The sequence below is a fragment of the Parasteatoda tepidariorum genome, chromosome 5, assembly GCF_982258835.1.
Source record: "Parasteatoda tepidariorum strain Cologne lab strain chromosome 5, Ptep-v5.0, whole genome shotgun sequence".
NCBI classification, from domain to species: Eukaryota; Metazoa; Arthropoda; class Arachnida; order Araneae; family Theridiidae; genus Parasteatoda; species Parasteatoda tepidariorum.
Genome location: NC_141759.1, coordinates 51,721,678 through 51,749,158, shown reverse-complemented (window position 1 = coordinate 51,749,158; position 27,481 = coordinate 51,721,678). Strand labels below are relative to the sequence as shown.

The following is a 27,481-nucleotide window of genomic DNA, read 5'->3' as shown; positions in this document are numbered from 1 at the left end:
CAATTTTGATGTTTCAATTTGTTTGTGACAAATAACCCCGGTGTTTATTTTTTAAGATCGAATCATAATTCCAGTTCGGAGTTATTTATACAATAATAATTGTAGTTCGCAAAAGTAATAATTAAAATGAAGTGAGTTTTTAGTGAAGGTTAATTTAGTTTTTTCAAATTGCGAAATTCAAATATTTAAGTCTAAATCAAATTTACATAGTAAGCAACCATATTTGCTTAAACAATGGATTAAATGTTAACATAGTTTTTTTAAAGTGGTAGAATTTAATTAGTTTCAAAACGGTGTAACAATCTTTAAAAAAAATAATTAAAATTAAAAAAAGATTGTGAAAAATATTTGTATTTTAATTGTAATTGAAAGAAGAAAATTAAATACGTAATAAAAAAATAAAATCTTGAACTCAAGGTTTTACTTTAACATAAAAAGTTTTAAAAATTAGCAAATCAATTTTAAAAAAATTAACAAACTTTATTTGATCTATAGAGAAAATATAAATTTATTTTTAATGTAGTTACTTTATATGAATTACTTTCATATGACTACATAGTAAAATTTTATAAATTTAAATACTCTGGTTATTATTAGTTCTCTAAATAATCAAATCAAAATAATAAACAATTCAAGATATAATTAGAAAAAGTGCATGTTAAATAAAATGATAAAACTATTTTGAAAATAAATAAAGTCGTTTTAGAGTTAAAAAAAATATTTTTTAAGTTTTTCTTAGAAAGAGAAAAAGCATAATATAAGATGAAGAGTGAGTTTCTTCTGATATCTTTTGAAAGCTAGTTGACCCCCGCAGGTTGCTATCTCCCTTCTGCGACAGTGGTTAGTCGATTAGTTTCGGGTTACACACACGCACCCCCACTAAAAATGTAGGGGAGACAGTAGAACGGGTTTTGGAGGTGCAATATATTTCGTCCCTTTTCGAACCTATCCTTACTGAAGGTTAGAATTGAAATGAAAAGGCCTCTTTAGGTATTCTTTGGCCAAGCTACAGATAAACCGCTCTACGCCGTGGGTCACATAAAATGTTTCAAATTGTTAATGTTGTCCTTGTTTTAAAATGTTTTGTGCATAGAAAGCATAGGGGGGTATGGTAGCTGATCATTTTTTATTTACATAATTACAATTTAAATATGTTAACTTGTCTTGGTCAGCCATTGGTAAAAATTATTTCAAAATTTTAATTTTTTTTTTGTTGATTTTAATTTTTTTTTGTTTTTTTGTTATTCCAGTAGATCACCGAAATGAAGCATCACTGGCAGCAGTCAAAAAGTAGGTGGGTGACCACTGTCCGTGGAGACCGAGGGTGGGCGGCATTAGTCCTCGTTATACTGTTCTACCGTAAAGTGCTCAACTACGTGCGTAGTTGGGGTTATATAAGTGGGGGAACCGTTCCAGATCAAAATTGTGATGTCTTCGGATATTCCTCAGAGCTGTTTCCCAGAATCTAGGAAAAAATAGGTCCTTGGAATAAAAGGTCCCGGTAAAAAAGGTACTTGTGAGGGGGAAAAATATTTGAAATGAGGAGATGAGATTGAATTGGTAGACGGAAAAAAAAGGTCCCGGGAAAAAAGGTACGGAAAAAAAGGTCCCGGTTAAAAAAGTCCCTGGAAAAAAAGGTACCTGGAAAAAAAGGTACCTCCATAGGGAAAATCTGTAGGGATATTTCCCCTCTCGCTTTCTAGGCAGCATGAATGCTTCTCGCTGTTTCAATGAATATTCTTTTTATCTGTAATAATTCAGATTAGATCATTGAGGTAAGGGAAGGGAAGACTTATGGGCTGGTTGTATTACGTTTTTTTTTAAATTTTATTTCATTCATTTATTATTCTTTGATTATTTTTTAAAGCGGAAAGATACTATTTAAATTTTTCAATAATGTTTTACTTTTTTTTGTAATTTTTTTAAGTGGAAAATGTGTTATTTTCTATTTTAAATTTTTTTTATTTCCTTAGAATAAATAAGAAACAAAAGTTAAAAAACCATGCACGGAACAGCAAAAAGCGCTTCAATCTAATCTTCTCATTTCAAATATTTTCCCCTACTGAATTTTCCCTATACAGATACCTTTTTTTCCGGGGACCTTTTTTTCCAGGTACCTTTTTTTCCGGAACCTTTTTTTCCGGTACCTTTTTTTCCTAGAACCGATTGAATTACCTTTTCGCCATTTCATTCAAAGTCGAGTTTTTGTTGTCGTACTGATTCAAAATGCGATTTTTTTTTTTCCAATTTTGTTTCTTGTTCATTAAAAATTGATTAAAATTTAATGTAAAAAATATTTATAAAAATTATATATTCGAAAACCTTGATTCTAGCGGGATGGTATTAGTCTATAGTTACATAACGAGCGACTAAATTTCCAAGTGATCACGCTTTTGGTCGAAAATGACATCACTATCTGTCGAAAAGGAGATGGTATATATCGGCAGACGCCATTTTGGAAAAATGCTGGAAATTTTGCTTTTAAACAAGTTAGGTTTTGATTTTCTGTATTTCAATTTAATAATTTACTATCAATTTTATTACAGTCTCAAGATATATAACTATATATTTTATCCAAACGTGTTTTTTAGCCTAATGTTTCAAAAAATTTAATTTGTATAAAAGCAATGTCTTCAACAATAATACAATTTACTGTATTTTAAAAAGTACTGATGGCAAGAAAAATAATAACAGTACTACTGGAGTTAAGTTTTTTTTAAGACCTGATAGGTAATAAATATAAATACTGCGACTGCAGACAGTATTTTGTTTTGTTACAAATATATCGGAAATAGGGGAAATTTATAAAAGTGTGGAAAAATGCTTTTGGGAACGCAAGTTAACATGTGATTTTTTTTGTTATTACATTTTTTTAAATCATGATTTTCTCTTATTTTTATTTAAATAGGATATAAATAATTATTGCTTCAAAAAACTTAACAATTAAAAAGATTTACAAGGACAAAAAGAACATTTTTAAACATTGTATCCTACTTTATTTAATTAGAAAAATGAATTAAGTAAAATACAATGTTTAACTACAAAATGTACAAAGTTAATTTTTTTTCGAAAAAAAAAATCCAATTGGAAAAACAATAAAAAATGCGATTAATAAACTAGCACAACACTTTTAAATAAGTTAAAAAATTTAGTCTATTTTTTTTTTTAATTTTACGACCGATATATCTTTCTTAATAATAGTAAAATGTTGCTTTATAACCATATTTTAAATGAATCCTAATACTTTTTTTTATAATAGTGCTTTTATAGAAGAATAAAGTAACAATCGAGGCAAGATTTTTTTCAGCATAGAACTAAAAATTGAGCAAGGTATCAATAAATAACTGATTTCTGAGATATTTTAACCCAAGTTTTGGAAAGAAGAAAAATGTAGTGTCCCAGACAATTCAGTGAATATTTATTAATACGCAAAATAATAATAAAACCAATAAATTACGTTATCCAAAATAAAAATCGGCTGAAATATCATTCATCGAATAAAAAATTACTTAGTGATGAAAATTGACAAATTTCACATGAATGAAAATAAAGTAAAAAATTTAAAATGGAAAATATGTTTAAAAAAAATCTCTGAAATAGATAAAAATTGCAAAAATTTTAAATTATATTAAAATATGGCAGTTTAAAAAAAAAAGGGCTTAAATTAAAATTTTAAAGGGACAGTCGTTAATTATCGATACATTAAATAATGGCAACAAGTTAAAGAAATTTTTTTTAAAAAATTGCATGAAGCGCAAAAGAAAATAAATGTGATTAAATAAAAACGTATATCTAATAAACGGAGCCAAAAATAATTAAATGAAAATAAAAATATTCAATCAAAATATCTCAAATTGCATGAAGTGCAAAAGAAAATAAATTAGATAAAGTAAAAACGTATATCTAATAAACGGAGCAACGGAGGCAAATATAACTAAATGAAAATCAAAATATTCAATCAAAAAATTTTAAAAAAATCTCAAATTGCATGAAGTGCTAAAGAAAATAAATGAGATTAAATAAAAACGTATATTTAATAAACGGAGCAACGGAGGCAAAAATAATTAAATGAAATAAATAAATATTCAATCAAAAAATTTAAAAAAAATCTCAAATTGCATGAAATGCAAAAGAAAATAAATGAGATTAAATAAAATAGTAAATCTAATAAACGGAGCAACGGAGGCAAAATTAATTGAATGAAAATAAAAATATTCAATCGAACACGAATTGGAAAAAAAATTAAATTACTAAAACACGTAATTCAACATTAATTGTTAAAACATAAATTAATGCAGGATGTAAATCTTAAAAAACAGTCATAAGATAAGCAGATTCCGAATAAAATGAAAAGAGAAAGGGAAATAATCTGCGATATCACGTGACGTGAGTGATAACGGTAAAACGACTGATCAACAGGTGTGAAAAGCAGACGAGTTCAAAGAAGGGGCGAAAGGTGGAGAAGTACAAATCTGATGGAATCAATATCCCCTCTAACCATTGTTAAGATCGTTCAAATGAATTCGTCCACTTTCACTTGTAGTGGAGGTAATGCGCACCCTAGAATGCGCGCGCATGAACGACTCCACGTTTCGCGTTCAATGGAGGTCATTGCTTCCGCATTCAGAGTTCAAACGTAACCCTTTCACTACTTTTTACTCCGCATCCTCAATTTCAAGGAGAGATCCTCATCCTTCTCCCACGATGGGAAACGTGATTTTCCCTCCTGTAGATGACGTCATCCGTACGTCAGGTCTGATGTAAGTAGAAGCCCATGACGTAGATAGAAGCATGCTCCCTTTTTATTTGTTGGAGAGTCTACCTTGAGGGGGTGTTGTGCGTGTTCCGTTATATATTATTATTTATATTTTTTCGTTGTACTCAGACTGGAATTAAATTCTGCCGCTTTTTTAAATTGTAAATAAATTCAGTAATTTTTTTCGATTTAATTGGTACAATTTATTTATAAATTTCGACATTTCTTCTTTATTTCGCAGATTAAAACTTGCCCTCCCCCTGATAATTCCGCGTTTCGAGCCTCTCCCCCTTGATTTGTAAAATTCGAGGATGTACTAACCAAGATATTTATTCAGTGATTATGTATTTTTGTTGGGAATATGGTGGTTCTCTCCCCCCCCCGGGGGCTATTCTTTCCAATTTTTTTCCCCTTTCGGTAAATTTCAGCGCCCTATTATATGGGAATTTATAAAATTTTTTTGATTTAGGTAACAAAAACTATAAATTGTATAGGAATGGGTGTATTCAAACATCATTATGTTTGCTTTATTTTCCCATTTAAGGGAAGAGAAATTTCTGATGAAAATAATTCTTAGAAAAGTTAATTTGGTACTTTTCAATTTCATCGGCGCAGGTGATGGAAACTTAATAAGTGCAAGTAAATTCAGCTGTTTTTTTTTTTTTTTTTTTAATATTTAAGTGACGTTTTTTTAAAAAAAAAAAAAAAATAAATAGATAAAATAACCGAAATTTCTTTTGCCGGTGAAATGCTAAAGTATACTGTTAATTTAAAAGAGATATTAAAACTGAAAAATTGAAAGAAAAAATTTTGGTATTGAGTTAAATTTCACATTTATAAATTCTTTACTTGTGAGTCACACAAAATTTTTGCAAATTTAGAATTCGTCAACAGAGGATTTCGATTAACGATTTTTGCGATTAACGATCTTTTGTAAAAAAAATAAATAAAGAATAAAATTTTTAGTGCATGAAAATATTTTTTGATTACATTTGTGCACTTTTTCGAACTTAATCGCGATTAATATATTTTATCTCCTCTCTCCATATTAGCGCACATAATGTTAATTTTAGTCCTTTTAATTTTATTATGTTCCTTCTAGATTATTATTGATCTTTAAGGGTAATAATTTATTGATACGAAGTGGAATTGTAATATATTAAAAATCAGAGAGAAAAGGGAGGGAGGGAGGGGGGTAATCTGAGTCATTGAGTTACTTAATTTTAGACATTCAATTTAAAATTTGCCAAAAAAAGTTTTTTTTTTTCCTTTGAGAATCAAAATATTTACGTACTGCAACATAAAAAAGATAATTGCGATTTAAGTGTCAATTTGCATCTTTTATTAAATATTTTAATTGCTATGGGAGTTACTTGACTCGCAAAAGTGCGTTTACTGAAAATTACGTCAACTTAATTTGATGATTTCCTGGGAAGAAATATCAAAATGAAGCGATTATTTGACTAAGGTTCAGAAATCAATTCCATAAACAAAAAAGTATTTGAATCGACGCAAAATGGCGAAACAAACTATGCATGCAGAAAAAGTAGTGTTTTGTCAATATATTTTAGTTTTGCTATTCATAAAATTTAAATTTTTAACTAATGGGGTGCCTGTAAGTGACGTAGAATGGGTATCTCGATCCTGATTGGCTTTTAAAACGTAGCATTTGTTTACGTTAGCGACTGTTCTTTCCACTCATTCTATTTCGAGTAAGCCAAGTCTGTAAAGTATTAATTCTTTTAAGTGACACATTCTATATTCTTTCACAAATTTTTCAGTTCCTTAACTATATATTTCTCACTTAACACAAGGACAGGTACGAAGCCATGTAGAACATAAAAAATTTTATTATGCATCGAAGTTTGCCAGGTACACAAAACAAAAATATATCACGATTACAATAAAATACATAAAAAATTAATAAATCTAAGTTAAGAAAAAGACGCAGACTATAAAGGATTATATTTTAACAAATTTGATGTGCAATGTGGTGCTTTATTTAATTAATTTAACGTTAATTAGCATTCTAACTTATGTGGAGAAACTTATCTCAACTTTAAGACGCCATTTTGAATATAAACAATCAGCTGGTGCTGACGTCATAGGTTACACATGCGGGTATCCGTGATCCTCTTCTTGAAGTGCAGGAACCCAATTATGATCTCCTTGTCTTTATTTCTAACTATATGCAGAAATCTGATGATGGTGTCATAGTTTTCCATCATTGTCGGTACATTTTTATTGGCCGGAAAATCACATGGTAGGATCCAGTTTGAACATATTAATTTCCATATATATATTTTTTTTCTTTCTCTTCTCACAATTAGAAATAATAAGGATTAGTTGGCAACATAGTCTAGCATCTCCACATAGTTCTTCTTAAAATCAACGCTCATAAACAAATAAGTAAAAAAAATATATTTTTATTATAATAAAGGTATCTATGAATAAAACTCGAATAAGATGGGTTTAAATATACCATTAAAATATTACGTAAACACCTCACGGGAGAGGGGCTTATAATTTGATTATTTTTGCTGAAGAGGAGGGGAAAGAAGGGTATGAGCAATACTTACTTAAAGACATTTTATTTTATAACCTGTGTTGAAACCCAATTTTGAGCTTACAACTACCTATGTTCAACTTCGTAGCTTTGTAAATTTGAACCCAACCCAGAAAACAAGGGAAATTTTGGATCTCGCCTTTGTGAAGAATCTTTAGATGGAACTAACCCGCATTTGCGTTACATGGAGAGAAAAACCTCGACAATCTCCCACGGTTAGCCGGACAGCAAGGGTATTCTCCCCCATCATCCGTCTACCACTAAGGATGTTTTTACGTCAGCACTGTGATTGTTACGAGCTGGCAGCAGAACTCGTATCGACCAGCCACCGTTGGTATTCGAACTTACATAAGTTTTTTTTTTATATAACCGTCGTTGTACGGCTGACCCAATTTTTGACTTTACGATTGCCAATGTTTAACTCCGTAGCATTGTAATTTTGAACCCAATCCAGAAGACAAGGGAACTTTTGGATCAAGTATTGAGAGAAATTTGACTTCGTGTGGGACTTTTAGATGGAACTAAACCGCATTTGCGTTACATGGGGAGGAAAACTTCCCTTGGTTAGCCTGACGGCAAAGGGACTCTAACCCATGATTCGTCTACCACCGAGGATATTTTACGTCAGCACTGTGGTCGGTGCGAGTCGGAGGTGAAATTTGTATCGAGCAGCCATTGCTGGGATTCGAACCTGCTTCACCTTTTCGGGAGGCGAATGCTCTATCTCCTGAGCCACCACAGTTCTACGTAAGACATTAAAATCATCTTGTATTATTCAAAATGCAAAAAAAAAAAATGTAATAAAAAATTATGCTTAGAAAACTTATAAATTTGAAATCGAAGTAAAATTTGGGGGAAGAAATAGTGGGAAAAATATTTCTTCAAGGAGTTAATTAGACCAACATATTTGAACCATAGAAGGAAAACAAAAAATTTCTAATAAATATTCGATTCAAAATTTCGTTGAACGAATTGAAGTATTAGTTTTGTTTCATGCAAATTTATCCTTAAATTAGATCACTTCAGTCAAAGTCAAAATTTAAGTAAAATGCTACTAGTATGGAAAGAGGGGTTTTGTAATTTATTTATTTTTGCTGACAAGGGCAAGTGGGAGAGTCCAAAATTGCCTAAGACACGTAATATTTAAACGGTCCCGAATTATCATTCTTTAAATTTCCGTGTTAAATTGAATGACATTTATTAGTATCTACATTGACGTTAATGCCTAATTTAGAAGATAACACTTGATAATTACGTTGTCATTCAGAATGAAAATCCTGGATCCTGCAGTTACGGCCCTGAAAACGATAGATCAATACACCTTATCATTAGGAGCATTAGAGCAAATAACAGCGGTCACGGGCGTTCAATGAATTTGATAAGCTTTAAAACAGAGAACATCAACACGTCACCCAAAACGAATTATTCTTGAAGTGTCGACGCAAAAATCGCTCAGGTGCGTTTACCCGGTCTTTCACCTGAAAATAAATTCAGGCTCATCTGCCTAAGATCAATGCCACCGCGGTTTCTTCAGCCTCCAAAAACAAAATTGGAGGTCGCATAGGCCTCATATTTTGTAACAGCAGCCTCCATGGGGACTTACCACTACCAAATTGACCTCAGAATAGAATCATCTCGACCTTCATTTAGCAGGTATCGACATTGGGATGACCTCACTGTTGTCGGGGTGCGATGACCCCTACGCCTGCCCTTGGCCGCCACTGGCCTTAGCTGCAGTGGGGGCGACGACTTTTTGTTTTAATTCCCTTGATTAAATAGTTATTTTTTGTTTCTCCCCCCTTTTAGTGAAAGTTTGAGCCTTGTGTTTTTTGTTCCCAAGGTTAATTTCTAGTGTTCAACGAACTTTTCTAAAATATCGTTTGTTGCTCTTTGTTCTATTTGATAAATAATTCAGATATATGTGTACGAAGGAGGAGTAATGAAACATTTTCGAAGATAAATTATGCTTATTTATGAAGGAGATAGTGTTCATTTGAGATTAGGATGTTAAATAATATTAATTTATGATTAAGATGAGCTTTTTTTTTTATCTTTTAAATATGTAGTGAAATATAAAGAAAATTATTTATTAATAATAAATTGTGTACTTCTTATGTGAACTATTTTCTCTTATTATTAATTGAGTGAATTTCGCTTGGTTAATGAATGAATATTTTTCTCATAAATGATATTTAAAGTTGTGTCCAAAGGGTAAAAAAATTATGTCAATAATAATAAATATTTATTAACTTTTTTAAATTAAAAAAGGTATATTTTTATGCATAATATACAATTGAAAATGAACTCATGATTGGTTAGATTATATCTCATCATGTTATAATAATTAGTAATAAATAAATAAAAAAAGAGAATATTATGTATTTTTTTTAAAAATGTAATTGAAATGCAATACTGAAAAGAAATTATTTTCGATGTGCCTGAAAAATACAACCATCGGGGATGATCTTGTAACAGATCACATGAATTAATAATTCTCTCTTAAGGGGATGATCTTGTTAATTCTGTTTAACCCCTTGACATACGAAGACGTCTGGGAGACGTCATTTGTTTCTTATGTCAAAACAATTGACGTGTCTCAGACGTCTTTAACACAGAGATGCCAACTTGCTCCGGACAGGAAATAAATATTTTAAAGTGGTAGTTTATCAATTGTGACTCTTGGTTTAATAAACTCAGTTTAGTAGATTTTTATCCACCGCTATTTCTAAATGATTCATTGGCTTATATAATTCACCACTTTATAGTAGTTATGTCATGCTTTACCTTTTAAAAAGCAAGCGAAAATAGTCAAATGCTTGCAAAATTTAGTTTGTGGTTTTTTTAAAAATTACTTTGGCGTGTCCGGAGCAGTTGGCATCCCTGTCAACATTTCGTCGCTAGTTGTTGTTTACAATGCAATTACAGATCATTTCTATATCAAGAAATGATATGCTTCATAGACAAAAATTATTAAAAGTTTCATTTCAACGCATAAATTTTTTTAAAAAATTATTTTTTGTATGTTATTTGTAATGCAATATGTAATTATTGTCAGTGTATGTATATCTATGCAAATTAAAAAAAAAAAGGGGGGGGGTGAGTGTCTTACGTAATATTCATGAGTGTTCTATGTAACTTTCCATATAAATATAAGATGCCCAATAATTTATATACAGCCCAATTGGGTTTAATAAAGTTGAGAATTTTATGATGGAATGCGCCACCTTAAAGTTTTCAATGCGTTTTCTCCTGGCGCATGCGCCATAAGTTAGCAGAGATAAACAGTAAAAAAAATATACTGGTCTGAGAAAATAATGCAGAAGGAAAAACCATTTAATTCACGATCAACTCCAAATATTAATAACACGTTATCATTAAGTTTTTCTCCTAAATAAGAAATATATTAGAAATTAATATATTTTGTTAAATTTGAGAATGCGTCGTTTTTTGTCTATTTTTTATGTACTTTTTTTTTCTCTCTCTCTCATACTACAAACCACTTTATAATTTTCTGATTATATAGTAAGATATGCGAAAAGAAAAAAAAAACGATATTAAATTTTTTTATGTACTCTAATTATTAATGTTTTAGGAGATGTTTAATATTCTAAAGCTTTTAAAATAATCCTTTTATGCAATGTGGATATACATCATTTTTAATTTTGTAAATTTATATTAAAGAATGTATAATATAAGTGTCAAATTATTTGAAATTTTTAAAAGCTTTTATGTAATGTGGATATACATCATTTTTAATTTTGTAAATTTATATTAAAGAACGTATAATATAAGCGTCAAATTATTTAAAAATTTTTAAAATAATCCTTTTATCTAATGTGGATATACATCATTTTTAATTTGTAAATTTATATTAAAGTACGTATAATATAAGGATCAAATTATTTGAAATTTTTAATTAAAGTTCAAATCAATTTCAAGGTTTGAAAAATTATTTCCTTTATTTTGACGTAAGGTAAATAATTTAAACATTATTCTCCTTTTAAATGCTTATTTTAAAAAACAAAATATCGAAATTTTCTTGAAAAAAATTTAATTATTAAAATTTTGTGTAAACAACTGCAAATCCTAAAGAGTTTAAATAAAAATTGCAATAATGAAAATACATGGGAGTATAAAAAAAAAAGAAGTTAAAACAAGCAGTTCATATTAAGAAAACTCTGAATATTCACTGTTCTTAACCACTCCTCCAAGCTTAAACTAACTTTAAACAAGGTAGGCTTATAAATAACACACCACAAATGCACGCGTTAATATGCAAAAATATGCCAAAACTAACACAAGAACGTTAAATTCCGCCTCACTCGCTATTTCATATTCAAAGCGAACGCTCGCATTATGCGAGATTTATAATTTGATTCGGGCGACAACCTCGGCGCTGAGTGATCATATTCACAGCTGGAAAAGGGGAATCTCCAATGCTTCCACGCCCACAATGTACTTCTCTCTTGCATAAGAAAAGTGAATTCGCGGGAATGACGTCATTCGAGCGCGAAAGGGCGGAAGGGCTTGCGCCTTTTCTGCGCACGTCTACCTGTGTTGAAGGTCGGTGATGGAAAATCGTGCGGTTTCAAGGTCGGGAAATGGGAATTCGCGGTCGCCGAGTCCAACTAGAGCTGGGTGCGGACGTGCGACTTATGACAAGTGTCCTTGATGAAGGGGGGAGGGGAGCAATGGATCCGTCCTTATTCGAAAGACGACATCCCTTCCGTGAATATGGTCCAAATTCGCTTTGACAAGTTCATTCTACCATTGAGGTGAATCTTAAAGCATCCTTGAACGGAATCTCATTCAAACTTGACATGAATTAAGGATATTGGGCTAATACTTTTTTATACTTCTCCCTTAAATTAAAATTTTGAAATTATATTACAATTATTTATATAATAATTGAATTTTGTAATAATTATTATTTTTATATTATTATTTAAGTAAGATTTTAAGTAATTTCCTTTTTTTTAAAATTTTTTTCCTTAATTTCGGAAAGTTTGCTATTAAAAATTGATAATTAATATAAATTTTTTTTTGAAATTGAAATAGAATTGAGTGACAGAGTTAAAATAAAAAATTATATTCAAGTGCTTGTTGAAAACATTAATATCGCGTAAAATGAATGGAAATACTGATAAATTATTACAATAAATGATTTTCTAAATATGAACTACATTAAAATTACCAAAGTGAATAAATAGTATTAAATTTACAATAAAATTCCTTAAATATTTTAATATAATATAGCAATATTATGGATATAAGTTTAGGAAGTTTAGTTCCATAATATGTTGTATTTGAAAAATTTAATGAATTAAATAATTTTCCTTTATGAAATACATTTACGTTACAGAATAAATGCTTTTTTTTCTAAATATAAAATTTATTTAATTTACAAAAACTAAGGAATAATATGCATAAAATTTTTTGCTGAACAATTGTGTAAACGAAGTTTAATGAAAGATTTTTATTCTTTTACAGCTTTAAATTAAATTTGGAATAAAATTAATTTACAAATCGAATTACTTTTAGAATTAGAAATATTCCTCGTGAATAAAGATATTTTTTTTAGGTATTATTTTCTAGTTATATTAAAAAGGAAATCGGAAAATACTTCATGCTATTCGATGCATGCATAAATACTTACATAGATGAAAAAAATGCATTAAAATAAATAAATAAAATTTAATTCACTAAAATAGACAAACAAAAAATAAGTGGATGAAAATAAATATCTTAAATTAATTACTTTCCATTAAAAAATTAAATGCATTTATTTTGCATTAAAATAAATAAATGTATGAATAAAAACTAATAAGCAAATATAATTTTCAAATCATGACATAGATAAAATAACCATAAAGAAATTTAAAAAAATAAATAGTATGATATAATACTCTATTTATATTGTATATAAATAGAATGATATTCATTATTTAAAAGTTTGTATTTTTACATATGCTTCAATTTAAATTGTTTTCATAAATTATTCAGAACAAATTTAATTTTTAATATTTCATTCACTTGGAGAAGAAAAAATTATAAATTTTGAAAATTCTCTAAAAAGCTACTGTTCTACTAAAAAACTATATTCATGATATTATAAAAATTTGGCGAAATTTTTCTAAGTAATTTTTAAATTTTTCACTTTTTATATTTTAATAACTTAAAAGAAATGATTATAAGGAAAGATTATCACTTTCTATTTTTACAAAAAAAATTAATTTGAAAGCCAGAAATAACTGTTTAAATTAATTGATTAATCCAATTATATTTTTATTGTAATACCATTTTAATTATGCCTTTATTATTTTGCGTGATATGATTTTTCAAACATATTTTACTTAAAAAAAGAATATATAGATTTTTTAGACATGTGTTTGGCTTTCTGTTATTTGCTACTTCTATAGGTGTGCAGCTGCATTAAATATTTTTATGTTAAATAAAAATATTTGTTGCAGATATCATTTTACTATTTTTAAAATTATTATGATGAATATATTGCGTATATATGAGATTAAAATTTATCTATGTCTAGTTATGCAGAAATTATTCGAAAATTTAAAAATGTATGTTGTTATTAGTTCGAAATTGATTAAGTGTTAGTTAGAATTTATATTGTTATTGGTTAGAAAAAACACAATATTGGACAATTTTAGATAAATTTTCTTGATTGTGTATTAGAAACTCTTTTTTAGTCTTTTTTTTTAGTATTTTTGTTATTCGATTAATAGTCAATAATATCAGGTAATGTTTTAACTCTTCTGACTTATTTATTTATTTTTAAATTTTTTTTTATTTGTGTTTATTAGAAAATTAATTTTTCCTTCTTTGCGTAGCATATGTTTTTGTATAAAATACATACTTAATATATTAGTTTCGTTTATTTAAAAAATATGTTATAAGAAAATTAAAATTATTTTAAAAATTAATTTTGATATATTTTAATGATATTAAAATGCTAACAAAGTGTCCAATAAAATTGTGTGTAATATATCAATCAAATATTATATTTAAAAACCAGTAATGTAGATGGCAGCACCATATCCATTTTGAGTTATTTTGAAATAATTTTAAGCATATACATAAAACTAAAATGAAATTGAACTGTAATTTTTTTTTTCAAGGTAGGTTAAACTTTTTAATTTAAACTTCATATATTACTAATGTTTATCTGTTGGTTAGATGATAGAACTGAAGTTCAATTAAGCAATAATCCCTCACTTATTTTTCTACCTGCATTAACAGAAGAAAAAAAATAAATAATTAAATAAAAAGAAGTAATTAACTAAAATTAAAATAAAAAGAAACAAAAATATTGAAAAGAAAAAAAATATTAAATTCAAAAGAAAAGAAAATCCTATATTATCAATTCGAAAAAGGATAGTTTATAAAAGTTATACATATTTAAAGTTCATATCATTAAATAGTTTATACAAGTTAAATAACATAACCTTAAAGAACAGAAACTTCTAAACATAACTAGTATTTATAAATTAATATTAATTCAGATTTAAATTCATATTAATACTTAAATTCATATCAATTTAAAAATAAAGTTGAAATAAATTCATATTCTAATTTTTCTCTGCATAATTTTAAAAATTTCATAGGAAATTTTGAGCTTAGTAAATTTTGAATTAAATTAATATAAAATGCTGCATTAGCATACATAGATTTAACGTACAAATGCAATTAGCGTACAAAGTTATTCAAAAGTATCTGTAGTAAAATGAATTAAAATCATTTGTGCACTAATTTCAGGTATTTTCGTTTATGATCTTATTTCAAGAGATGGCAGCACAATATATTCGGTTATTTTACTTTTATAAGTTAAATTCCTTGTTTACTACAAAAATAAAAACTTTGTATATGGATTCAGCGCCATCTGTTGCAATGTCTTATACTTTCGAAAGTATATTTTAATTAAACATATTTATTGTTCTTTAACTAGTAAATAATTGTTTTTAAATTTATTTTAAAAGGAATTAGTACTTAAAGATTCTTTTATTAATTTTGTAAGACAAAATATGAGAAATAGACAAGAATATGAAATATTTAAATATTTTATTAATTTTTGTGAATTTGTAGCTTTTAACCGAAAAAAATAAATAGGAGATAATAAGCATAAATAAATAGGAGAAATAATTGGTATCAAATTAATTAAAATAAAAATATCTGTAAAAATATATTAATTAAAATAAATATATGTAATAAAATACAAATTCTGATTTTATAATTATTTTTTAATGTAAAGAAAATAATTTATTAGCGAAATTGTATATCATATTCATGTTCTGTATTTGTTAATATATTGTAAATAAATATAATTGTACTTTATAAAATTATTAAGTATTGAATAAAGTTTTTTTACATGATTTATTTTAGTAGAGTAAGTTATGTTAAAATTAAAAGCGAAATTATATGAAAAAAATAATATTTGTGTATTATAATTTGATAATAATATTTTTATTTGATAATTATATGTTAGCTGCTTAATATTTTAAAAACGGCAATTGTTTTTTTTTTTTTGAAATTGAAGATATTTTTGATGATAATCTACTATCATTGTTGGTAATATTTAACTACAATTTATTCATATTTTGACAATTTATTTTATTGACAATTTATTTTTTATCTTGTAATTAATATTTATTTCTTGTAATACTTATTCTGTGATTATTATTATTTATTTACTACTACATTGACATTATTCATTATTATTCACATTCTAAGGTCATTATTAATTAATATCTAGCTACAATTTACTGTTAACTTTCCATGTTTTTTATAACATTGTTTTAAATATTCATTTAATAATTCTTTGTTCATTCATAATTATTGGCATTCTGAAATCACTTTTAGTAAATATTTAACTATAATTTATGGACAATTTTTACAATTTCTTAATGTTGTAATTAATGCTTGTTTAATAATTTATTATTTGGATAATACTTTAATATGCGTAATTTAATACATTTAACAATGTTTTAATATATATGTTAGAAGTTTTTAAACACGGTTTATATGTTTACATCTTGTTTGCACACACGCTATTTGGAACAACTTAAATGTATGATTATCGCTTGAAAGTTTGCTTTATTTTACCTAAATCTGAAAAATTTCCGATTTAAAGAAACATTGTTGGAAAATTGACAGAAAAAAAAGAAAATATTTTTATAAATTTTGAAAGCTGCAAAATTTTCTTATTTCTTTTTTCTGACTTTGAATTTTTCTACAATATTGAGAAAATTTCGCAGTAAAGAACAATTTTTTTTTTTGACTAATTATGTCCAAATCTGATTCAAAATCTTTCTGACTTTTTCTGGATCAGATTTTACCGAAATTGTTAGGAAAATAATGGATTAAAGTATAAATGAAAAAAACATTGTATATATATATAGCAATAAATTTTCTTTTTGAATTTTTTTCGGACCATTGTTGTAAACATATTTTGCAATCGTAAAAAACTTAGTAAAATTCCTTCACCAGAGCTTGATTATCATTGGGCTTACGGAGCATAGGCCCTGGGCACAGTGTCGAAATGAGGATTAAAATTACCTCAGATTGCATTAAAATTGTGTCATATTTGCAACCGTAATAATCTTTGAAAAATTCCTTCACTTGGGCATTATTATCTTTCGGACCCTACGGAGCTTTTGACTGGGGCACAGTGTCTGAAGGGGGACTAAAATTGTCATGGATAAATTTGGCAATTGTGACCCATTTAACGAAACTATACTTCCGAGTTAAGTTTCGATAAAATATTTAGTATTCTGCATTTTAAGCCTACAAAGAGAAAAAAAGATAATTTACTGAATAAACAAAAAATACAATTATCATACAAAATATTAACTTTCCATACTAGATTCATAATTTAGAAACTCTTTTTTCAAAAAAAGATCTAATATTTAACGATTAAAACCCGTTTCTTTGACGCTTTGAGAGTTTTTTTTTTAAGCAAGATTTTATCTGAAACTTTTTGAATTTGAAAACTAAAAACTGCAAATTTTTTAGGGGGCACTAATTCTAAGTTTAGGATCCGGCCTTAACTCATTATAGTCGTGCTCTGCGTGTCATACCTTATAAAACAAATAATTAGTTAATATTATTAATTTGTCTTGGCTTATTAGAAAATACTCGTTAATTTTTTTTTCATAATTTGTTTATTTTACAGCTGTTAGTTTTAGATCATGATTAATTTAAAATTCATTTATTATTTTTAATCTATTAGCATTAGTAATTTTTTTTATTACTTCCCTTTCGAAAAAATAATTAATTCATGGTTCATTTTTTATTTTGGGTTTTTTAATATTAGAATTTTTTTTTATTAGTATCATGACAATCTGGTAAATGATAGTCTAATCTACAATACGTTTTTGTTTTAATTAAAGATTTCTTTTCTCTCTCTTTTTTTTAAAAAAAAACTTACCACTACATTATGAATATAGAGCATATTATGAATTAGGCGTTCAACAAGACTATACTTTTACTACAAATAAATCAATATAGCATACTCCAGGTCATTTTAGGTCACATTCAAAATATCAAGGTACACGAAGGTGGAAGCACATGTTTACCCCTCAATGTTTACGCCAGGGTCAGGCCTTGGTTCAACGTTCTTTTACCCTGACCCCACACCCGAAAAGCAAACAAAACACAAAAACAACTTTCTCAAGATTTCAGGGACTTAAAGTCAATAACACCACGTGACCGCAATGCTTTCATACCAGAACAAAGTATCCCTCTCCATTCTCAGCTCATCTCCCAACCTTGAAAACGATTGTTGAGACCCGAAAGCGAAAGTGAAAGGACGCGACAAAAATCGGGGTCAGTTGCAGCCAAAGACCCCGATACCACGTTCTCTGAACCCACAGGAGGCAAACGACCCCTTTTGGAAGCTCTCCATGTAACGATGACCCCGCGTGGCCTGGATTTTAACCCTTGCCCAGGCTATGGGGACGTGACCTAATGAGCCCACCCCTCTGTTCTTTCGGGGGTGGTGAAATCATAGCAAGGTCTTTTTAGCGACGATAATGCCGAAAATATTGGGTCACGTCCTCCCGCTGATCGGACAAAGGTTTTCTGTGCTGTGAAGGGTCAGGATTGAGTCACAAAGCTGAATTGTGTGTCCTGATAAAGAATTGGAGTCACCTCAATTAGAAAGGCCCTGTTCGCTTCACTCTGTTGAATTTTTTTTTCAGAAGGAGCATAGAGGGCCGGTGCCGAGAAATATAGATCATGGGCGATTAGTTGACCGTAAAATATATTTAGAGCGAAGAAAGTTTCAGAAATATCGCTTTCTTAAGATTTTTTTTTTTAAAGCTGTTATAATATGGAAAAATTCGGCATTCTTACATTCTATATTAATATATTTGTAATTTTTTTTTTTTTAATCCAGTACATTACTGTAAAAATAAAAAAGTCTTGACAATGGAAAATTTGAGTTCAGGGCCTGAACTACGGTTCAGTGTCCCCTATAGAAATGCGCAGTTTTTAGTTTTCTAAGTTAAAAAGTATCAGTTAAGCACTTAAGAAAAAAGAATGTGTTTTTAACACTGTTAAAGTACGGAATAATTAGGCATTCTTATAGCCTGTATAAATATGTTTCTAAGTTTGCTTTCTGTGTTTCAAAAGACAAAAAGTCTAAGTTAAGATAAAGTCACATTTTTAAAAAGATTCTCAAAACGTTAACAAAATCAGTACAAATTTTTAAATATTGCATCTTTTTGCACTAAAGATTTTCTAAGTTCTGAATCTAGCAAGGAATACTAATAGTATTTTTTGATACTAATTCTATTTTTTTGTTTATTTATTAAATAATTTTCTATTTAATCTGTTTCAAAGATTGTTTTCTAATGCAGCGCATTACTGTAAACATAAACAGGGCTCGACTATGGAAAATATGGGCCTAGGTTCAGAACTACGGTTTAATGCCCGCTCTAAAATGTGCAGTTTTTAGTTTTTTATTTCAAAAAGTTAGTTCGCTCCTTCGAAAAGTTAAAATAAAGTCATATTTTCGAAAATAATTTATCTAAATGTTAGCAAAACGCGTACAAATCTTTAAATATTACCACTTTTTGTAATAAAGAGTTTTTAAATTAGTTTGCTTTCTAATCCAGCATATTGCTGTAAACATACACAGGGCTCAGGGTCTGAACTATGGTTTAGTGTTCGCTCTAAAAAGTGCAGTTTTTAGTTTTCTACTTCAAAAAGTTAAAATAAAACGTTAAAATAAAGTCATATTTTAAAAATAATTTTTCTAAATGTTATCAAAACATGCACAAATCTTCAAAATTTACCTCTTTCTGTAATAAAGAGTTTCTAAATTATGAATCTATTGTGAAATGCTAAATAGTATTTTTTGATACTAATTATATTTTTTGTTTATTCATTAAACTGATTTCTATTTTATGGGTTTTAAGGGGAAAATACTAGGTATTTTATCAAAACTCAACTAGGTAGTAGGATTTTGCTAAAGGTGTCAAAATTAAAAAAATGTATATACGGCAGTATTACTGCTTCTTCAAGCACTGTGCCCGGGCCTAGGCTCTGTAAGCCCATGTGATAATAAGGCTTTGGCTGTTCAATAGTTTGATACCTAAACAGTGACTTGAAGTTATATAGGTTTCATTTTATTCCACAACTTAGGAACCAACAATTTGCATTCGGGTGGTAAATATAAAGGCGGAATGTCATTTTTTAAAAAATCATCACACAATTGGTGAAAATCTCGATTCAAATAAATCAAAATTTATAATTTTTTGACCAGTCCACATTTTGTTTATGGGAGCTCTCTGTAGTAAGTAGCGAATGCTATAATCATAATCACGCAGTAACGAAGGTCGAAAATCTCAAAATTTGTACGTGCTCTAATTACTTTGAAATTATTACTTGATTAACAACTTTTTCGCTTCAAAAATATATAATTTGGAAATTATTCAAGTCTGGAAAGTTTTAAAAATGGACGCTTGTTTTTGAGCGCTTGAAACATCTGGACTGAAATTTCCAATTTGTACATTTTCGAAGTGGGTATAATTTGGAAATTACTCAAGTCTGGAAAGTCTTGAAAAATGGACATTTGTTTTTGAGCTATTGAAACATCTGACTGAAATTTCTAATTTGTACGTTTTCGAAGCGAATTAAGTTTTTTATCAAGCAATATCTCTCCGCTTCCTTTTCTTTGGATTTCTTATCAATACTTTGAAATATTTAGTGTTAAGAATGAAATATTTTACTAATTATAATCTCAAAATTAGGTTTTGCGTCAGAGAGCTAAAATCGCAAGTCTGGTACTCTATCTGTTCTTGGTGTATGCTGATTTTTAATATTTTCAGGATGATTTTCGTAAGTGATAGTAAAAATATTTTCAGGAAGATTTTCCTAAGAAGTAGTAAAATGTAAATTTAATTAAATATACCATGAGAAATGTATTTTTTTAATTTTATAAGAGATTAAATTTGCAATAGTGTAATTGTCATACTCTTGTATATGCGTTTAATTTATTTATATATGCAGTGGTAGTCAAAATAATTTTAAATCAAATATATAAATTGTAGAAACAAGTTTAAATCATAAATTTTACTAAAATGAAAATGAAATTTTATAAAAATGAAATTTTACACAAAATGCGTAAAAGTTTGAAGTTATGGTGTATGCATAGCTGAAAATAAATAAAATAAGCTAAATTATGGTTTTTGAAAAAAAAAAACTCTGTTATGTACGTAGATAATGGCTTTCAGCGAAATAAAACATTCTTGAATTTCCTAATTTCATTTGGATGAGAAATGCTAGTAGTCATTTTTTCCGTCAGATTAATAATGGCTACATTCACAAGTTTTCATATACCCAGAAAAGTAATTGAAAAATTTATTAAGCTATGTGAAAAAGTTTAAAATGTCAAAAATCATTAAAAATATACAATTTTCCTAATAAGAGTTAATTTTCAATTTATGTAATTTTTCAGGGTAATGTTTAAAGACTATAATGAGAAATAAAAATTTAGAACTACAGTTTATCTTTTCGCAAATGCTATCATTCAATCCCTATTAAACCCTCATTGAATTTCTTTATGGGGATATCTTGTCTGATTAATCATATGTTTCTGTTCTTATCTATTCGTATTAGAATGAAACTGTTAGAGTTTTGTTTATTTTATGTAATTTCTTTTGAGTTATGTTTTTGTGGTGCTGCCATCTTTCGAGAATGTTATCACTTAAAAGTAATTTGAAAATGTTAATATTTTTTTTATTATCTTTTTAAATATCTCTTGTATACATTGCAAGTTTAAAATTTTCTAAATATTTAGAATATGTTATGTAGTATATTATTGTTTTTAAAAAATGTATTTTAATTAATTTTCCTTTTAAGTATTAAGAATTCATAGTTTATTTATTTTATATCAGATGGCAGCACCAATTTATTAATACGTTATAGAACTTTATAACTTATAACATAGTATTAAAATTGATGTCGTAGGGGCTTTATTTTAATAATTAAGTGTTATTCAATCAATTTTTTAAAATTTCATTTTGCATAACTTTCGCTATTTTTTAGATTTTTTTTCACCAGAGGTGACATGCATTGTGCTGCCATCTATGAAAACTATAAGGAAACAACACTGAGAGTATAGCAATTTTTCTGCATTGCCCTCTATAATTAAAGTATAGTCTATGAAATTTTAAAATCTACCCTTTTGCTGATTTAGAATAAAAATCTATTTACATGCAAGTAAAAAACTTCTATTCGGCTAATTATTATTTTCCAGTTAATATTCAAAATCTATAGTAAATATTCTGGTTAATTATTATTTTTCTTTAGGAGCACTCTAATCATCTTGTATTTGTAGTTTTGCCTATCTCTAGAGTTTTAAGACATTTAATTATTTTTATTTAAATTAACAAAACATGATTTGAGTACTGATTTTTATTTAATTTCTTAAAATAAAGTGCAAAAAAGTAAGGATTTTTTTTTTATCTGATAAAAAAACAGTTGTATAATATGAAATTATGTTCTGAAAATTCTGATTGCAAAATTGTTTTGAAATTATCTTGTAATAAAAAGTCAGTAAAATTATAATCATTCTTTTTTTATGTTTCGAAAATTATTGCTACTCTCATACACGTCACAAATAAACATTTTTTAAAAAAATTCCATAAAGTTAATTAAATACACATTTTCGGGAGGCAAAAACTATCTTTAAGTCATAAGTTTCGTGTATATTTAAAAAATATTAAAACTAATTTTTTTTTATAGGTGAAGCTAAATAAATTTCATATTTACATTTATAATTTTATTCATTTTTCCTGGTATTATTCGTTTTTATGGTTTTATGCATGCTCAGCAGACAAATTAGTACAGCAGAGTGTCCATAGATGGCGCCGTTAAACTTTAAAAAAACATTTCCCTTTGTTCTTTCATGTTTTTTATGAATGTTACTAGCATTTTTTAAAAAAACTTAATGATTTTAGATTTCAATTTCTTCTTTTTGAGAAATCCAAAAAGCTGAAAAAAGGTTATTTTACTTTTGAGTTTTCTTAGTTAATGCAGAATCTTATTAGAGAGTCACTAAACTAGAATTAGTGTATTAGAGCAGTGTTTCCCAACCTTTTTATCACCACGGACCTGTCAACGTTTGATAATTTTACCGAGGCCCGATTGGGGGGGGGGAATTGATTGTTTTTATTTTGGATTATTTTAATTTATTAGTTTTAATTTAATTTTATTTAAACATACCTTCGAAATAAAATGCAGTTACATCAAAAAATAAATATAAAGTGATTTAACATTTTAACTTACTAGAACGAAAAATCAATGAAAACCCTAAGCTTGTTTCTTTGCAATGAGACGGTTCCATCTGGGGGTAATCGTTTTAAATCATTAAAAAATTTATGTCACTATCTCCAGGGGCCCTTTTTTTTAATAAATAAAATTTTAATGGAACACAGATATTTTTAATTTGGGGTAAGAACCTAGGAATTTAAATTCAGTTTCAATGAAATGGGTGGCCCGGTACCATTTGATCCACGGACCGGGGGTTGGGGATCACTGTATTAGAGTCTAGAATTATTATCTTCTAATAAAAAAATCAGTAATTCATACATATCACGAATAAACAGTTTTTTAGAAAATTCCATTAAGTTAATTAATAACATATTTTCAGGAGGTAAAAACTATCTTTAAGTCGTAAGTTTCGTGTATATTTAAAAAAATATTAAAACAAATTTTTATTTATGGGTGAAGCTAAATAAATTTTATATTTACAATTATAATTTTATTCATTTTTCATGGTAGGGTAAACCAACCAGTGAAGGAACACTACCCAGTGAAGGAACATTTCATATATATTGATTAAAAATAAGAATTTGAAAGTTTTTTTTTAAATTGATTGGTAACAATAGCTTACTGCCAAACAATAGGAAGTCATCTAGCAATATTTTGGATTCTCTGGTCAAATAGACTTCTCTGGAAAAATTTTTGAATCTGTTATTATCTCTGCAGCACCTTGTTTCATTGAAAAAATTATAAGGTGAGTGTTTATATTTATATGTTTGAAGTGGAATTAATTGCATGTAGTAGTCTTATTTTTCTCACTGTGAAAAAGAAAATTCAAAATATAGTTATTGAAGTTACGCTTTATTTTTTTTAAAGCACCATAGCATAATCAAGTACTGAGATAAGGGGGTGTTCCTTCACTGGATCACCAAACGATGAAAAACCAGTGAAGGAACAAGTGTTTCTTTACTGGGTTCATTTCCCAGTTAATGAAAATAAAAGAAATTTTTTAATCTTCTTGTACGTTTAGTCATATTATACATCAAAATTCCGTTTAAAAGACAAAAAACAAGTTCTAACCAGTGAAGAAACAGGCATGTTCCTTCACTAAGAATAACAGTAATGTTTGAAATATGATTTTACATGACAGTAATTTTGCTATATAGATATGACATGATAAGTAATTCTGCTATATAGAGGACAACCAAAATTTATTTAAAAATTGTATGAATAATTCCTGAAATAATTTCAGTTCAAAATGTTAATTTAATGGCTAAATTTATGAAAAAATTATAATTTATATTTATTAATGAGGTGTGTAGTTACATCAAATGTTAGGCAACTTAATAAACTATGTTTACAAATTGAAAACTAATTAAATATAATCATAAAAATTTGACTAGAACAATTTTTCGCTGGCTTTTGCACCAAGAACTCCTAATATGCTATCATTATAGTATAGCAACGTGATTATATAATTTATAAAAACGACTTTACAATGTTAGAATTTAGAAGCAAGCTCCTCAACAAAAAACAGAGTTAAACAGAAACGATACTCAATTTCTTCAGAAGCTTGAGAGGAAAATCCCTCAAGATATGGGGCAAATTTTTAACGCAACATTGACTGAAGAGTCTAATATCGAAAATATCCAAGAGCCTGTACTTTTTTCAATATGGAAGAAGTACGTATTAAAAGAAGACCACTTGGTTAACTCAAACTTAGGAACTGAAGCTAGTATTGATAATGAATGCATCTTAGATATCGAATTTGAAATGAGTTCTCAAGCTGATCCTCTCTTAGTTGAAAAAAGAAATGATTCTAGAAGTAAAATCAGTACTTCTAAAGATCCTCTAGATATAAGTCAACAAGAGATGGATTTGCCTCAAACTTCAAGACACCTTTCCCCCGTCTATTTTCGAGAAAGGCATTCTAGAAATGTTGCTGAAAAATCAGAAGAAGTTTGGAAGAACCATTTACATTGGCCAAAAATTGATGATTAAAAAAAAGGTCAAATTAGAGGAAAAACGAATAAATTACCTTTTGCACTAATTTCAGAGAAATTTCAAAAATTTCAAGAGGCTGAAAGATCTTAAAAAAGTTTAAACAAGAGAACATGGAAAAGAAAAAGAAAGAAAAAATACTTAAAAAAAGAAAAAAAGCTTCAAGAAATAAGAGGAAAAAGAGTAAACTAAAAGGTGATAAAATAATAATGATAATAAACAGCATCGGATGACATAATGATTTAGATTTGACTCAAATTATAAGAAAGAGTGATTTTTTTTATTTTTTTTTGCATTTAACATCACTTTAATTTCTAGTTCATGTTTACAGAAAAAAGTTAGCATTTTGCAAGTACTTGTATGTTATAATTTCACAAATAGTCTTGTTTTTATATATTTGTATGCGTAAAAAATTCATAAAGAGCATTTAAAAAAAACCTAAATTAAGTGTTCCTTTACTGGGCAATTTTGTGTTCCTTCACTGGGTAGAGCTGTTCCTTCACTGGGTCTTCTTACTACTTGTTATTTGAACCTCCAAAACTTTAAAACAATATTATGTAAGTTCTCTACAATTTTTTTGCATAGTTTGCAATTAGTAACAAATATGTTGACACTGTCATTTAACTGAAATTACGAATTTTAAAATTAATATGATTTTTTAAAAGGCAAGCGAAGCTTAAGTGTTCCTTCACTGGTTAGTTTACCCTATTATTCGTTTTATGGTTTCATGCATGCTCAGCAAACAAATTAACATAGCAGATTGTCCATAGATGGCGCCGTTTAATTCGCAGAAAAACATTTCCTTTTGTTCTTTCATGTTTTTTATCAATGTTGCTAGCATTTTTTAAAATACAAATGATTTAGATTTCAATTTCTTCTTTTTGAGAATTCCAAAAAGCAGAAAAAAGATTATTTTACTTATAAGTTTTCTTAGTTAGTACAGAATCTAATTAGAGAGTCACTAAACTAGAATTACTACTTGTTTTCACAACATAGACAGCGCTCGTGGTTCTGTTTGAAACGTTTTTGTGTAAAAATAATGAGACTAGCGCATTCTAGTGGCTAAAAAACAAAGAAATTGATAATAGTAAGTAATTTTATTTATCCATATTGTTTAAAATTCTTTTCATAGAGGAATTTTAACCTGATGATGAAAGTAGATCGTATCATTCCTTGATCATGTTTTGAGCAACAATTATTGTTCGAAAAAAGATTAAAATGCGACATTAAATAAAAATTAACCGTTTATTTAATGTGATTATGCATAATAAGAGTATGCTATTAAAAGTACGTTATTTTAAGCAATATCCTATTATTTAGAAATGCTTTTTTAAGCTTATTACGTATTATGAAGAATCCGAATCGTTCAAAAGAATTATACATTGATGTATAATTTTATCTCGCTACAAAGTGAAAAGTTTAGTATTTAAATGATAAATCTTCGGTATGTTTTGTAAGTTCATTATTGTTACAAATGCATCAAGATGTTGTAAAAAATCTTTAAAGCTGCCACTTTGTTTCAGTCAGCAAATTTTGATAATGTATAGGGTTTTTCGTAATGGCTGCAGATACTATATATTTTTTATAATCTTTGTCAAAAATGAATTAAAATTTGTTTACATATTTGGGTTCTCAAATTAATTCATATAAATTCAATTCATATAAATAAATTTCAATTCATATAACATAATGCTACGAATTGCGGCTGAGGAAGTTGGGATTGAGAACAACAAAACTTGTTTGATTGTCGGAGGAAACTGAAAGTTGAAGGGCGATTATTTGAAATCCCTCAAAACTTTACCAGACAACCAAACAGCTTTTTTTTAAAAAATTTATCCTGTCTTTCTCACTAGTGATGCAACTGATTTCAATTGCTTTTATATTTCTTCCTCGCTTTTATATTAATTGGAGAATCCTAATGATTAAACTTTTTTGACTTCTTTTATTGACAAGAACTCTACAGTTATATATTAAGGGCTGCAATTAAGGAACACACTGCATAAACGGCTGATGATCTGAACTGAATAGCCTAAGCCTTTTTTGATCTATAAGAGTTATTCATGCCTTTATTTATTCTTTAATTTTTGAATTTCATTTTCTAATTGATTGTTTTTGATTAAATCGCCGGAAATATTTATTTTGTCGATTTTTGATTATGATACTTAATTTGTTTTAAACTTAAATCTACGCTGCCAACTAATTAAAATTTGAATACATTAAATAACAGAAGAATCTGGAATCTTTTTGAATTAACTGAATCCAATTATTTAACCTTATCAAGGACAGGGAGTTGAACGTGCAAGCAAGTGTTATCATTATAGGCTGATTGACGCATTCTTTATGCATCCCATAATTATTCTTTTCAAGATCTCACA

At 27.8% G+C, this 27,481-nt stretch overlaps 1 protein-coding gene across 1 annotated transcript in view; it reads left to right on the top strand.

Moving 5' to 3' along the window:
- Positions 1-4,541: 4,541 nt before the first annotated feature.
- Positions 4,542-27,481, top strand: part of LOC107454330 (alpha-tocopherol transfer protein-like) — a 63,328-nt gene continuing 40,388 nt past the window's right edge. The window contains exon 1 of the mRNA XM_016071516.5: positions 4,542-4,760. The gene's annotated coding sequence lies outside the window, so the exon portion shown is untranslated. The remainder of the gene's footprint in view (positions 4,761-27,481) is intronic.